The 16,565-nt window shown below is 40.7% G+C and overlaps 1 long non-coding RNA gene across 3 annotated transcripts in view; it reads left to right on the plus strand.

Moving 5' to 3' along the window:
• Positions 1 to 16,565, plus strand: part of LOC311531721 — a 612,131-nt gene that overhangs the window by 444,840 nt on the left and 150,726 nt on the right. For all 3 annotated transcript variants that reach the window (XR_014714264.1, XR_014714265.1, XR_014714266.1), the window contains one exon: positions 12,144 to 12,268. This is a non-coding gene — a long non-coding RNA (uncharacterized lncRNA). The remainder of the gene's footprint in view (positions 1 to 12,143; positions 12,269 to 16,565) is intronic.

Genomic DNA, 16,565 nt, shown 5'->3' on the forward strand with positions numbered 1-16,565 from the left:
GAAACTGAACTTTATATCAGAGTGCAGGTTATACAGAGAAGCCTGTAGAATGGAGCCAGCTTAGCAATATGTGGGGTACCTTGCCTAAATGATTAATCCTCAACTTCTTCTCTACTCCATACTTTCCGATTTGCCACTGTTTAAGCACTGCTCAGGCTGCTTCTCAAACTCATTAAAACACTTTGCTCCGTTGAATCTGTGTGATAATGTGTTTCATGTGTTAATTAACCTTTTGTCTGGAACACTCCTTTTATGGTGAATCACAGTAGTTTCACCCAAACTGCTTTTCGATAGAACATTAAATTGAAAATCTCAGTGGTGCGTTTGAAGTCATTTATATTTAACAAGTGGGTTACCAGATAGTTTACAAATTCCAGTTGTGTATATGTGTATGGATTAAACTAATGTATAGTCAGTATTGGCCTAATAAATGGACTCTTAAATCAACATTCCACCCTAACTCTTATAGACCACAATTTTCAAAGACGCTGATGTGATGTAAGCATCCAATTCCCCTTTTATTTCAGGGAGAGGTGGGCACCTAATTACCTTACATGCATTTGACAACCGCGTCCTTTCTCCCTTTTCTGTTGTTTGTTGGGCAAATTGGAGGAAGTTTTGGGTTGTGCCAAGCTACATCATTTGGTTTTGGGGTTTCCAGATGCCAGAATAATCAATTCTATTAGGGCCTATGTATTTTCCTATGTTGGCCCATCTCCAGTTTCTATCTTCCGGTCTTTGTTCATATTTGTTTTAAAAATATAATCTACTAAGTAATTGGTTCAAGTACAAAATCTTACAGGCACTATTCTTCCATTGCAGGATACAGATAATTCCTGTTAGGAGTCATCCAGGCTTATTCCTGTCCTGTGGGTGGGAGAACTGGGGCCATAGGATTTCTAGCCCAGCCCATCCCCCTCTGAAACCAATTGGAATCTTTCCACTGACTCTGATGGGCTCCAACTCCAATCTGAGTTGAAATGGGCCTTAAGGGCTCAAACCTACAAACCTGACATCCACCAAAGTACCAAAGCATACACTTAACTTTAAACATTGAGTAGAACTGCTCAGGCATTTCTCAACAAAATGTTTTGTGGGAAAGGGTCAGTTTTGATGAAGATTTTGTCGGGAAAGGTCTCTTGGGTCCAGAATGGACTTTTTTGATCAAAACCAGAGAGCAGAATAGCCTGGTGGATATGGCACTCACTTACAATGTGGGAGACCTACGTGGGTGCCCAAACCATGAATCTATTAATGACTCTGAGATGGGGAATCTGTCTATTTTTCTGTAAAAAAAAAAATGGTAAACCTTGGTTTTATCCTGATGTGGAACAGAAAATATTTTGAGCTCTCAAAAATTTTCACAGGACCATTTCCCACCCAGCTCCAAATGTGAGTAATCTCACATTTAAACACACACTTAAATACTGGATTGGGGCAGAGAGCTCATCAACCTTTAGGATTATGCCCTTAGATCTTAGTTTGGGGGAAACTTACTCCAGGTCAATGGGATTTCTGTCTGAGTAGGGACTGCAGAAACTAATTCACTGGATGCTTTGATCATCCAAGGAAATAAGCTGCTTCTCTTCCTCACTAGGTCTTCAAATCTTAATGCATTGCAGCTGGGTATTAGAGTAGTCATTCCACGCAGAGGCACTTTCCTGAGAGCATTAATGACCCTCCTCATTTTTGGCAGCAGTAAGTATATTACAAAGTTGCCATCCTATAGGAGCTGGAATCAATTCATACAGACTCATGAGACTCTCAGTTTTCATACACAACGATCTTTAAGCAAAGATACTTCCTGAGATACTTCCATGTAATCCTACCATCTATCATTTTGGGGGCAAATCTGGCCACTTTCTCTCCTTCCCCTTTTCTATTTTTTTGGGGAGGGAGGAGGGGTTCTCTGTCTTGCATATTGCATCAGCTTGGGTGTAAGACATGTTTCATTATCCAGTTGTTAGCAAGACTGGGCCAGATCCTTAGCTGCCTTAAAGTAGCATAGTTCCATTGCCTATGCTAATTTACAGCAGGTGAGGATTTCCATTGACTTTAATAGAACTACACCAGTTTCCAACAGCTGAGGTTCTAGACCATCATTCATAGTTATTTTTGTTCATCCTCTCTAGTTATTTTCCTAACTTGTTTATGATTTCACTGTATATAGAGCTGGGCAGGAACAAGATTTCCATTTAATGTGAAATTGCATAATTTCAAAATTTTTCCCATTCTGAAATGGATCCAAAACAAAAAAAATTCAAAATTTCCAACAAAATTAAATACCAGAGAAATAATTGTGCAAAGTAGACTGAAGTATTTCATTGCAATGTTTCATTCATTATATATTATAAATTGAAACAAAAATGTTATTTTGAAACAGAAAATTTGAAACATTCCATTTGGAAAATGTCAGAAGACTCCATTTCAGCCTTATCAGAATGCTCTGGTCCTTTCCCCCCTACCCAGAATGAAATTTCATCCAAGCTGACATTTTTGTGAAACATTTTGCTTTAGACAAATAAGCATTTTCTTGCAGGAAAACATTGTGCTGGAAAATTTCTAACCATCTCTAGTAGTATAATTGTAGGTTGTATTGATTGTATTGGAATCAGAGTTGGGAACTTTATAACGTAAAATGGGCAGTGATTAGTCCAGGCTCTGGTATATAAACAGGCACCAGCTAAAACATTTGGAGCATAAACCAGGCCTAGGACAATGAACATGATGCTTAGTCTTCCACAGAGCATCAGGCTGGAAGAGACCACCTGGGTTATTCAGTCCAAAGTTCTTTTATGGAGCTTCAATTTTCTCCACATGGCTGTGTTTTATCTATTCCATTCTTAATCTTTTGGGGGGTTATGGCTACAGCTGCCACTCTAACATCCTGTTGTTTGAAGAAACTTGTAAGAAACTTTTTCTGATTTCTTACTTAAAAGCTTTCCTTTCTTTTAGTTCTCAGCCATTTCTTCTCATATTGATAGTCTCAACAGCAGATCGAACTATCCCATCCCCCTCCTTTATACTGGTACCTCTTAAGCAAATATAGACAGTTATACTATTCCTTCATTATCAGAGCTATACAATCAACACTTGATTTTTTTTATCCTTTGGTCCAAGGGATGCAAACTATGCACCTCTCTTGCACCAGCAGGGGGCAGCTACACTGCAAGGAGCATTCACCCCTTGTGAGCTGGTGCTACTGCCTCTTTCTAAAGAGCTCCACTGTGAGATGGCAGCTTTACACAAGAGCCCTGTCAGTGAAGGCTACTTGTTTCAGCATGTCTGACTCAGCTGTTCATAATTCCGTACATTTGCCAGATAAATTGCTCCTGCTGACCCGTCCCACCCTCTTTGGAGGCCTTCCTGACTGGCTGAAATCATGCCTAGCAAAGTGGTATTGTGAACACCTTACAGTGATCCGTTGGGGCGCCCTGTATCCTGGCCAACACAAGCTGGATCTGGCCCATCATGTTTCCTTAGTCACTCTCATGTCCTCTATTTGTAATAATTATATAATCCTTCTCAAGATCCTCTCTAAAGCCATTTTTTCCCAGAATTTTCTTTGAAACAGGATTTCAAAAATTTCAGGCTTTGACCCAAATAAGAATAAAGCGAAGTTTGGAAATCTTCCAATCCTCCACAAAAGAGAATTTCCGTCCTCTGCACATTGCAAAATAAAAACTTAAGGATCAGATTCTTATTTTACTACCATAAGTCTAAATCTAGAGCAACTTCATTTTAATCAACAGATTTATTCCATACTTACACCAGTCTAAATGAGATCAAAGTCTGTCCGTAAGCCATGAGTAGGCCATATAATTCCATATATGCATGCACTAGAAATATGGTAACACCATGCTGAACATCACTAGGGCAATGTTAACATAACTGTTCAAACTAGGAGCATTGTTTCTGGTTAGAGCAAATAGGTTATGACAACACCTGTTTAGTGCTGTCTTCCCATTCCTGGAGTAGCACCACCTTCAGGGCTGACACTTCCTATGGTTAAGTCATCCCAGGTGGCTTTCACCACCTTTGCTGCCTCAGAATTACACTGGAAATGAGAACTGACTGACTATTTAGAGCACTGAATGAACGCTGCCTTAATAAAATCCTTTCAGTTGAAACCTCCCTGCATTTCCTTTAGGACAGGGAACATTTAATAGAATTCAATTAATTATGTCTGATTACCTGTGTATAATAGTATTGATTGCAAATTGTGTGTGATGCTGGGGCTCTATACCGAAGGTATTGTTCTCAGGTGCTTCTGCACTTCAGGATCTTATCAGTGTTTCCATTCTTTTATTCCTTATTTTTGGCATATATAATTTAGCAGCAATAAGACAGGAAATCTCACAAAGCTTGAAAAGTGACATGCCTATGGGGAACAAACTGTAGAATTTAGAGCAAGTATACCAAAATCAGAACTGTGGAAAATGTTCAGAAAGAAATGTGAATCCATCCAAAATTCAACTTGCTTCCTTCTTCACTGGAAGTTTGAAATGTGTGTGATGTTTGTCTAAAGGTTTGCTATGTTCAGACACCTTTTTGAGTGAGTTTTGAATGACCCTGAGCCCACTTTTGTGCTGGGCTGATTATGGTTCTACATCATAATCAGGTGACATTCATGGTTTCAGCATGAAACATCAGTCTGAATCCAAAGGACAATGTTAAACTGAGGGTCCGAATCCACTGAAAATCAGGCCAAGCAAATGTTTCAGTGAGGAGAAACCACTGGGCTTTGCAGAGCCCTGGATGAAATGAGACTATAAAACAAGGACAGAAAAAGATCTCTTTCCTTTGAAACAGTAAACAAGGGCTTTATATTTCATGTTCAGCTTAAAAACTGAAAGGGGACTGGTCTTTGTCAGAGCCTTCTAAACCCTTGTGAAACCATCATCCACAGCAGGCCTCCTGCAAGGAGAGATTCCATCCATGAGCTCTCTAAGGAAACTTTATTTTATTTGAAAGTCAAATGACCTTCACTTTGATGAATTTGTGTGTTTAAAATACAGAAGTAACAGGAAAAAAAATTTAGACCCTGCAACTATGCTTGATTCTGCTATCTTTCATCTCACACAAACTGTCACAAGATAGAGCTCTCTGGCAGCGTTTCAAAGGGAAACCCCTCAGAAGCATCTTCTCTTATGGTATTTCAAAGAGACCAGATTGTAGCAATCACCACATTCCCACCATGAAGGTGTTTTGTTTTCCCCTGTAGATAATAGGCAAAAGAGCTAGCTAATTCCATGAAGTGACCCCCCCACACACACACATCTCCCCCGCCCCAACCCTCAAGTCTTGCAAAAAATGGGGAACCAGATTCTCTGTTGGAGACAGTGAGATGCTAAAGAGAATAGCAAAGGATGTTTCATGTGATCCTTTTCTTCCTTGTTTATTTTGTACTCCAGCTGTGTGCCTACAGGGCCTAGCTTAGACAGGGGGCCCGCTGTGCTGGGTGCTCTACAAACGCACTGCGAGCTTTACAATCTAGACAAGAGGGAGAAAGGGTGGGAGGGGAAATGAAGGCACCGAGAGGGGAAGCAATTTGCCAGAGCTCACACCAGGTCAGCGGTAGAGTTGGGAATATAACCCTACTCTCCTGATTCCCAGTCCAATACCCTATTCCATTGACTTCAATCAGAGCAGCAACTTACTGCTTAAACTGCCATATAGGGCCTAATTCTGCTTGATTGAAATCAGTGGGATTTTGTCATTTATTTTAGTCGGAGTAGGATGAGGCACATAGCAGATGACAGTTCCTGTGCTGCAATGCTTACTGTCTCTTCATCAGTGTTTGTAGTGTGCCTAGTACAACAGAGCCATACTCTTGATTGCAGCCTTTACTAGAAATGTTTAGGAATCATACTGAATAACAGAGTGTTACGTATGGGACTGGGATAGGCACACTGATTTGATTACAGAACAGCCTCTCCAAAACTTGCACAAAAGCTAAAGTGAAGCCAAGCGTGGGTGTGAGTGTAAGGGGTGTTGACAAGGGTACTAGAGGCTTGACAAAGTATGAACTTTCCTTATTATTTTTCATTTTCACAGCCCCTTCTGCTCTTCCCGATTCACTTCAGTCCTAGCTGGAAAGTGCTGACATAGAATGACAATCTTAAGTGCATAGCTATGTAGCAAGACAACCATAAAGACAGTCATTCTGGCCCTAAATGGAGCTGAGCCCCTACAGCTCCCTTCAAAGTCAATAGACACTAGATACTATCATTCAGCAGGATGGGAGCTGTCCTCTCTCGGCATCTCCGAGGAGTAGGCAAGGTGTTTGTTAAGCACTTAGGTCTCAGTCCTATGCAGTGCTGAGCACTTCAACCCGATTGCTTCCAATAGGAGGTGAGGGCTCTCAGCACTGCACAGCATGGGGCTTTTTTAAAAGAAAGATATACCACAGAGATTACATTTTTAGATTTTTAGGAAAAAACAAGTATCAAAAGTAAAGTCTCTGGTTTCAGAAAAGAGGCAAAGCTGTCTGCAAGTATGAGCTCAGGGTTGAGGACTAGACCTTCCCGAGACACTGATTCAGTAAAGCATGTGCTTGAAAACTTGGCTGATTTGGGGTCTGAGTTCTTATCTTCATGTGACTGCTAGGTTGCTGTGTAGTCTTGGGCAAGTCACTTCACCTTGCTGCACCATTCTTCCCTTCTGCAAAATGGAGACCAGCAGGGCATAGTAAGGGCTAGTTAATGCTTTTATTTCCATATATCTGAAATGAGGATAATACTTCCTCACCTTTATAAAACTAAGTATCCATTCTTGTTATTTATTTGTGTAAGTATTATCAGTACAACCCTCACCCTGTGCAAAAGGACGACCCCTGAGCAATGCAAAATTGGCTTATTTTCCTGCATTTAAGGCATGTAATTTAGTAGTCTGTTCACACAAATCGCTCAGATAAGAAGTGTAAACCTCTACTTTGGTTTACCTAGGCTTCCTGGAACAGCAGGCCCAAATTCTTTATACATTGTGTTGTTTTCAGATGGTGGAATATCTGCAGCTCCTTAGAAAGTTATTGGGTTTGGGAGCTAATCAGCACCTCTGGAAATTAAGCTACTTATTTAGGTGCCTAAATATGGATCAAAAGCCTAGCTCTAGGATATCCAGCTCTTAATAGGTAGAGTATTGGTGAATTCAACTAGCCAAAACATCATAGCTTATTTGTATTATCCTTTATTGGGGGCTGGGGAGGAGTCACACTGTTTTAGTTTGGAAGGAGAAGGGGGGAATTTTAAATATTTTTTGAAGCAGGTTAGCTAGAAAGAATACACATAGCAACGGAAAGAATCTCTGCTAAATTTATCGACAGCAACATAAAATGCTTTGTGAATTTTGTGTGCGTGCCAGTTTTCTTGTTCATCTCAAAATGACATTTTAATGTTCACTGCTTCACTTAGTACCTTAGCACTTAGCAGAGAAAGTACAGAGAAGGGAATATATTTGTGTGTGTGTGGGGGAGAGAGACAGAGACCCTGAAAATGACAAGCTTAACATAACCACAATAAAATAAGCTGACCTGACTTTCAACCCATCTGCTAAAGTTGTAAATCACAGTGTAAAGTGGATTTCCCTTGGACCTTGTCATCATCTAAAGGACTATCTATGATTTCAGTAGTTTCTCTCATTTTTCACTATGTGAGACTCTTAGCATTGGAAGGCCTGGATTCTTAATCCTGAAAAAGAAAGGCACAAGGTGGGATTTGCCTAATTGATTTGTGGAGCACAACTCCTGTTGAAAGATCTTGCTAATGCTTGCCTGCCTTTAGTGCATGATACCACAGTAAGATGTTTAGATCAATTACCTATTCATCAGCAAATTCTCCTTACTCACTCGAAGGAGAAAATATCCATTATTGTGGGTTCAGTTGTGTGTCATCGGCCCAGTGCTGCCAGGTGCTCACAGTTGAATGGTAACGAGTCAGCATTTATGTGCTTTGGAGGAGAGACAGACAAGCTGCAAATGCGATAGGGGAAGGAGAAAGAGAAAGAGAAAGTATTATTTGTATAACAATAGCACTTCAACCAGGATTGGAACCCCATGGTGCTAGGCACTGTATGCACAGCACATTGTACCCAAAGTCTCTGCTCTGATGATCTTCCACTCTAAACAGACAAAGGGTAGGTGAGGGAACCAAGGTATAAAGAGGTGAAGTAGCTTGCCCAGACAGCCTGACTTCTAGCATCATGTCTTACCATTCCATGCCTCTTGAAAGCAGTGTCAGTCTAGCCCAGAGACTGACGGGGGACTGCATCAAAGCCTTCAAAGTGGATAAAAGTGATGGGGAAGGGAAAGGGAGAGGGACAGGAAGAGGGAGGGGCAGTTGTATGGGAAAATAAAAATAGAAGAAAAGATGAAATAACCTGAGGAGAAAAATCTATTTCCTAAAAATATCATCTGAGAGGTCTGAATATTGGCATGGGATTGGATTTTTACATATTTTAATTTTGGTCTGTGAGTTCATTTGTGGCTCAGAAGAAATTAAACATAAAACTCTAACTCATTTGGAAAAGGTTGCTCTTACTTAATACAGAGTCCTATTGCTTCGAAATGCATTGATTTTTAAAAGTTCCAAAGCAGCTGAAGAATAACTACAATCCTATTCACATCCATTTACTGTATTATTGGATTATCCATTTATGAGATCAACATTCAAAACAGGTCCAACCTTTGTCCTACCCCTTTCTTGTACAAGCCTAAGAGAATTAACCTCTATGGCTGTAGAAAATGGTGATGCATACAACAAAAGAACATGCTCCACTGGAAGTTTTCTCAGTGTCTTTCTTGGAAGAGATAATACTTCCCCTTAGATGTAAGCTTGAGCTGTGTGTTATACATTAGGGAACACAGCTTCAGTGTGTTTTGTTTTGAATACAGCCTGGAAACAACATGTGAGATAAAATCCAGGCAGATACCCTTATAGTTCTGAACCCGTTCAAGACTAGACAGTCTTCTAGTTCTCTGTGAAAACAGCAGCTGAGCTAGGAGGTGTGATTCCCGGTGCAGACAGACACGGATGTCTGCTAGCTCTGTTCAAACTATCATGCTAAAAATAGCAGTGTGGGCTTTGCAGCACAGGCGGCCGCTTGGACTAGCCACCCGATCTTGGACCCAAAGGTTGGGCAGGCTTAGACTTGAGCAGCTAGCCCAAGCTGCCACGCGTGCCACAGCACCCACACTGGTATTTTTAGCCTGCCAGCTCGAGAGAGGGTAATGCGAGAGTGTCTACCCATCCTGGGAATCACACCTCCCATATCATATCTGTAGAGATACCGAGGCTCTGTTGTGCTGGGCACAGTACATGCACACAGGAGGAGACTGTCTCTGCCCCCAGGAGCCTAGAACACAAATAGATGAGGCAAATGGTGAGAGAAAGGGAGACAAGCATGATAATGGAAACTGAGGCTCAGTGAGATGAAGTGACTTGTCCAAGCTCAGTTCATACAGGAAATCAGCATTTCCTGAGTTCAAGTCCAGTGCCTTAATCATGGACCATCCTTCCTCCCATTCTCTGTATTAGTGTATGCAGCTCAAGAAGTTTACGAGATACTTTACAAACCAGAAAAAGGACAAAGTCCCTGCCATAAGGAATTTACAATCAGCGGACTTGATCCTGCACGAACGTACTAGCTGGCACAGAGCTTCTATTACTGTGAGGAGTCCCCATGACTCCTTAAAGTGCCAGCACCAGAATCAGGCCCTGGCCAAGATTAATACAATACAGAAGCCAATAGGGCACATGGCCAAATATGTGGTGGCATCATCAGTGATGAGATCAATAGGGAAGCTTGTTGAATAAGTGGAGACTATTAAAGAGCTATTTGAAGCTGAATGGCTCACTGACAGTGCAAGGCTATTCCACGCACTGGAATTGGGATATGAGAATGCATGAAACTGACAATGGGAACAGGAGACTACAAAAGGGGCCAAGGATTTAGAGGCACTGGATGAAGGATGAAATAAGAGTAGTGATGTAGGACTTGAGTCAAAGTCTATTGAAGTCAATGGATTCTTTGTCTTGATCTCAGTGGGCTTTGGATTATGCTCATAGTCAAGGAAGGAGTAGCAAAGAGCATAAAAAGAAGTAATGTTTAATTATTTATTTATTACTATTTATTATTCTCCTCTTCGCTAACCAAACTTCTCTGTTATTCCTAATTCCTACTTTCATCCTACTATTTAAAAATAAAGGGCCAGATCCTAGGTCTGGAGTGAATCAGCATCTCTCCAGTGTTGGAGCTATCCCAGTTTACACCTGCTGAGGATCTGGCTAAAAGTCACAAGTGTTTGTTCATTTGTCAATATCATTAAAGAAAAATAAAAGGATTTTGCTGGGTTTGGAAACTCTTAATTTCCAAATCAGTAAAATAATCAAACTGGCCTGGCAATAAGTTCCCTCCATAATATACCGATTTTCTCTTTCTTTTGATTTAAAAATTAAGCTATCATGTATAATGGCAAAGATATTAAAATGGTCTTATGTATGTATGCAGCAGTCTTTTCCTTGGAATTCTGGAAGGCATTTTTATGATCGGCTCAAACCTTCATTTACCCTACAGACCTGTTCTGTAGTGGATAAGCAGTATTCATTCACAAACCATTATAAATACACATTCAGGTGGTGACAGTCCCCCAGAAAAGTGGTTCAAGCCTCTAGAAACTAATATCCACTTTAAACAAGTATATACTTGTTTTTCTCTCTGATGTTCTTAAACAATAGCTTTTTATTTATCAAAATTCATGCATAGGGATCTCACAAACTGGGTAAATCAAGATTAACTTAGTGGAAGACAATGGGTTTATACTGGTTTTAAATCAGCACACGTTTGTGGAGAATCAAGCCCCAACACATTTATAAATTATCTGCCAGGATATATTTTATTACTTATATATATTACTGTAGCAGGTCTCCCAAGACCAGGTCCCACTGTGTTAGAGTGCTGTACAGACACATGGTAAAAGACAATCCTCACTCTGAAGAGTTTACCATCTAAATAGACAAGACAGACAAAGAGGTAGAGAAAGGAGGTCTTATTTTCCCCATTTTATAGATGGGCAACCCAGCCACAGAGAGAGAGAGTGATTTGCTCAAAGTCCCTTAGAAATCTCTGTCAGAGCTAAGAACTGAGCCCTTGTGTCCAAAGAATCTCTCCAGTGCTTTAACCACACAACACTCTTTCTTCTCTAAGAATAGTTACCTAATTTCTGTCTATACTAGCTTTGTCTAATCTATACATCCCCAGATTGCCTAACGTTGGTCTAGTCCTCCTTTCACTGAAGGTATTGGGAGCATGATCCAGCCCTGTTCCGGTGATGTCTCCCTTTATATCAAATTTGGATGAGTAGCCTGAACTGTCCATCAGTGTAGCCTAAGACTTTGAAGGCAAGTCACCTAAGCACTGGTCTACACGAGAAAAGTAGTACCAGGATAAAAATATTGGTTAGTGGTGTGGATTTTTTACTGATACATTTATTCTCATATAAGCCCTAGTGTGGATGCAGCTAAACCACTATGAAGATGCCTTAATCCAGTAAAACTTATTCCTCTTTCTGAACTAGAATAAACGATACCAGTATAAGCACTTTTGATACCAGTACATCTACATCTGTGCTAGTTGGGTTTTGCCACTTTAACGATACCAGTAGCGTTAAAGCAGCAAAATTTGCTAGTGTAGATTGCCCCTAATTCCGCTCATTTGTCTACTTCCAGACTGTAGTGTTTGTACTCTATTAGCATCACGATTCTAAACTGCTTCAGACTCTAATGCAGTAGTCCCCCTTGTGCCATTTTACATCTAGTTTCAGAGGCTTCCTAAAAGGGTCCCTGTACTTGTCTTAACATTTGTTTACCTGCTTGCCGGCTTCCCTTTTGTTTTCACTTCATGACTGAACATTCATTATAAATCAGCTCACGCTGCTCTTTCCCTCACTTTATCTTTCAAATGGAAGCATATTTGCTTAGGCCCTGTAGCTTTCAGGTAGGAAAAGTTTATATTAGCAAATTTGGTGCGGTGCAGTCAGTAATATGGTTTTATTTATCCTGTGATTATGACACTAATATGTCTAGTATGCTAAACACATGTTCAGCTATTGCTACTTATATTACAGAATTTACATTCTGTCTACACAGGCAATTTTACTGAGACAATGAATATGATGGATTGTTGTGGCCTGTAGGGCCAGTGGTGTCTTCCAGTTGAGGCCACGCCTCTTCCGGTCGAGGCCACGCCCCCTGCTCAGGACTCCGGAGTACTGGTAAGTCCTTTAAATTACTTTCACCCCTGGCTTTGGGTCAAGGCCGTAATCAGCAGCACACTTTAAGACTTCTCCTTATCTCTTTCCTAGGCAGCGTTATCACCCTGCCCTGCACCTGAACACGCTCACGGAAACGTAATCTATTGTGCATTCTGGTCTCTTCAAGACAAAAATAATAATTGTGGGCCAAACCCTGCAGTCTGAACTCTGGCAAAATTGCCAGTGCCTTTAATGGGAGTTTTCCTCGAGTAGAGAAATAATCTCCTCTGTCTCATGCCTGTCTCCATGGTAACTGAGCACCTTGCAAAAATTACATAAACCCAGGAGAATATACTCGTAGAGACTGGGTTTTTTCCCTTCTCTCTGTCTGTTCAGGAGCAGATAGGATTTTGCAGTACTTCACTGTTCTTCTCTTCCCCTCCTTGTGAAAGCCAGCAGGATAGTGGTTTTAGGCCTTATATTTGCATCACTGTTTAGAGCAACTGCCATTCATAATGTATTTGCCCTTTTACTTTATTTATATACAATGAATATGCTGTGAGTATGTATGTAGTAGAGCTGGTCGGGAAATGGGGAGTGGGGTTTGTCTGGAAAATTTTGACTTCTCAGTGAAAAATCAAAAGCTAAAATCTTTCTGCGGAAAATCAAAAATTTAGATTCTGAAATGCCAGCTGCAGTGCCTCATGTCCCCATTCTCCTTCCTGGGCTGGACTCCCTGGCCAGACTGCATCTCCCATTTTGCACCATGATCCTCCCCTCTTGCTGAGCATTGCAGAGCCTCATGTGTATCCCTGGCCCTTATATGCCATGGGAGATATAGCCCAGCTAGGAAACATGTTCCATAGAGGAGAATGGGGGCATGAAGCACCAGAACTATAATTCCCACGAGGCCCAACATTGGTATGTCCAAACCAAAATATGTTGGTATTTGCCTGAAATTTTTCATATTGGGGGCAAAAATCCAAAAACGTTTTGATTTTTCATCACTCCATTTTTCTACAGAATTTTTTTGCTGAAAGCAGACACTTTTCAGAAGAAAAAACCTTATTCGATTGAAAACCCAATTATCCACTGAAAAACTATTTAGACTGAAAATTTTCAACCCATCTTAGCCTATGGCCACTGGATTACATGTGTGTGTGAGCACATACATGATGCAGTCATTAAAATGTTCATTTTTAGGGAATTAAAATGGAGGCTGTTTTTTTTTAAAAAAAAAAAAACAACAACCCTCCATGCTCTGTTCAAAAGAGAGATTGTGTTACTTGTGAAAGGGACATGACTGACACCTGTAAAAAGCAGTCATCTCTTTATCCTCAGAACTCCTACAGGATGAGACAGGACAGTGCAAGCTTCTCTAACCTTTGCCACCAATGTGCCTCAACCACAGGATGGAGGGACAACCACAAGCATGAAAAAGGAGTTTAGTCCCTATGCTCATTCAATTAATGGGAGTTCTCTAGGTCTGTCAATGAGGAGCCATTTATAGCTGGGGGTTATATAGCATGGCCATGCTGAGAGTGAGAAGGGTATCAAATAAAATGGGCCGTAGCATGGCCTAGTGGAGAGAGCACTAGCCTGGGACTCAAGAGACCTATGTTCTATTCATACTTCTGCCATTGGCCTGCTGGGTGATTTTGGCCAAGTCAGTTCTTCTCTCTGTACCTCAATTTCCCCATCTGTAAATACAGATAATACTGGCTTGCTTTATAAAGCAGTTTGAGATCTATAGATGAAAAGTGCTGTATAAGAGCTAGGTATTTATCATTATTTTATTATAACAATTCCAACTTCACTTTTCTGAATACACTGGAAATAATTAGGGACAAATAATTTAGATTGCAATATCTGCTGAGTATTGTACTAGTGAAAATAAAGCAGCATTCCTTCATGTGTTTATCTTTCAACCGCATTTAACAGTTACTGTTAGATTTTAAAGTCTGACTCGTTGCTGGAAGTCGTGGCTATTAGTTCATGCTGCAAGTAAGATCAAGTGGTTTCCAGTTCAGGGGTGGAATATTCACATCCTTGAGTGACATAAGTTTTGCTGACATAGCTAGTAGTTTAGACATAGCTGTAGAGTCTGTCCCAGCAGCAGTCTCTTTGTCTAAATTAAATTCTGACTGGTAGCTGGAAAGAAACTTTAAATCAGCTAAAAATGAATCACAGTTGATCTCAGAATGAGTATCCAATAATAGAACTGTGCAAAATACAAGGCTGGATAGATGAGCTTCATTTGCACAATGGATGGACCTCTTGATAGCTAATGCATGTAGGAATCAGGGCTATTATTGACAAATCCCAGTGCTGCTTATGTGTCATGCAAGCGAGTTGTCACTTGTTACTTTAACGGTTGTGCCTCTTAAACTTATGTATTGTTTATACTTACATTTATATTGAACCAAGTTAATTAGCAGTGAACCAAAAGTGCATCACCAGATATTCTCAGCTGTAGGACACCTAAAACAGCATTTTTTAACTTGTCTATTTACAAGCACTGTGTGTTGAAGTGACTTGTTGAAATTTACAGTTTTCAAAAGCCCATTTTATCTATCTATCGATCTACCGGTATCTATCTATCTATCTATCTAGAGAAGCACAAAAGATCTAAAAGTATATATGCTTCAGACTTTACCCCTTGTCTTCTGAACTGCGGTTACAGTCAGAAAAGTAACTATACTAAAATGACATGTTCCCACTCAACAGAATAGCTCTTTGGGTGGCTTTGCAGGACATCTTTTTACTCTGCTTTATAGACAAAACACATACCTTTTCCGCCTAATGTTTTCAAAGAAGAGCCAACATAGGGCATGGGAGGATGAGCTGGATTCTCTTCCACTTTGTCCATCATCAACAGAATTGTCCGATGTGTTCTGATTGCAGAATTTTCAGTACTAGAAAGTATATTACTTGATTTTCTTATTCCAGGTCACATTTGTAGGTGGACTAGAACACTCATAGTCTCTCTCTGTTGATGTAAGAACATAAGAATGTCCATATGAAGTCAGACCAATGGTCCATCTAGCCCAGTATCTTGTCTTCTGACAATGGCTAATGTCAGATGCCTCAGGGAGAGTGAACAGAACAGGGAAATTATTGAGTGATCAATCTTCCGTTGGTAAACATTTTCAAAATAATTGAAGAGATTTAGGGTAAATTTTTTTTAAAATGTCTATGTGATTTGGGCACCTAAATCCCATTTTCAAAAGAGACATTGGCAACTGAGAGTATCATTGAAAATCAATGGCATTTAGCCCCTTAAGTCATTTAGGGAATTTTGAAAATATTTAGGCACTTCAACATGCAGATAGGTGCTTAACTGGATTTTCAAAAGCCTTAGGCACCTAACTCCCAATGATTACAATGGGACTTAGGTGCCTAACCTGCTTGGGTGCTTTTAAAAATCCCAGAAGGTGCCTGTCTGAATCTTTGGCATGAAAGTACCAGGGAAAATCTGGCTCTGTGTCACTTATCTTCCAAAACCCCCAATGGGCTTGGGGTGTATTCCCCATGCTACTCCAGCCACTAAGGGGTTAACTGAGAAACTAGCTGTTGCCTTAGCTGAGGCTAATTGCTGGATTGGTAACAGTTGGGGGGATATAAAGACTGCAGATCAAAGCACAGCTGTAGCTACTAGAGAGATGAGGGTTTCCTAAGAAAGGACTCCTTTAGCAACAGACTGGTAAGAAGATACTCAGGAACTGGACTTCCAGAGTGGGAGATTCAGATTGTGAGTCTGGGAAAAGCTTATAGGAGAGATAAGAAAGGAAGCAACAAAGGATTGGGAGGAACTGGTTTCAGCTGCTTCATACAGGATCCCTGGGCTAAAACCCAGAGAATTGGGTGGGCTTGGGATCCCCTGCCATCCCTAGCAGAGGGGATAGTAAGGACTTTAGAGAAAAGGGGTCAAGACCCTGTGGGAGCCTAGGATTATTGACCCTTTGCTGGGCACATAAGACTCCCTGGGACATCAGACTCTTTTTGTTGCCCTGGAAGGAGAGAGGCAACTAATGACCTGGCTGGAGCCATAATAAGAAACCACCAGACACAGAACTAAATGATTATTGGCAGAATGGGGGAAAACTTCACTAGGCTAGTTGCAGTAAAAGGGGACAGCTGCTGAAAGCACCCCTGGATGAGGGCTAATTCAGCTGTGCTGTAAGCTGGCATAACTCTATTGAGGCTAAAAGGGCTGTATCTGTTTTCACTGTGAGTAGAATTTAGTTCCATATTCTTCTCCTGTCTAAGCTGTGTCACTGTAGTGTAAACACTTATTATACAGTAATGGAAAGGGTTT

Source organism: Lepidochelys olivacea (genome assembly GCF_965140295.1).
Source record: "Lepidochelys olivacea isolate rLepOli2 genome assembly, chromosome: 15".
In the NCBI taxonomy this organism is placed as follows: domain Eukaryota; kingdom Metazoa; phylum Chordata; order Testudines; family Cheloniidae; genus Lepidochelys; species Lepidochelys olivacea.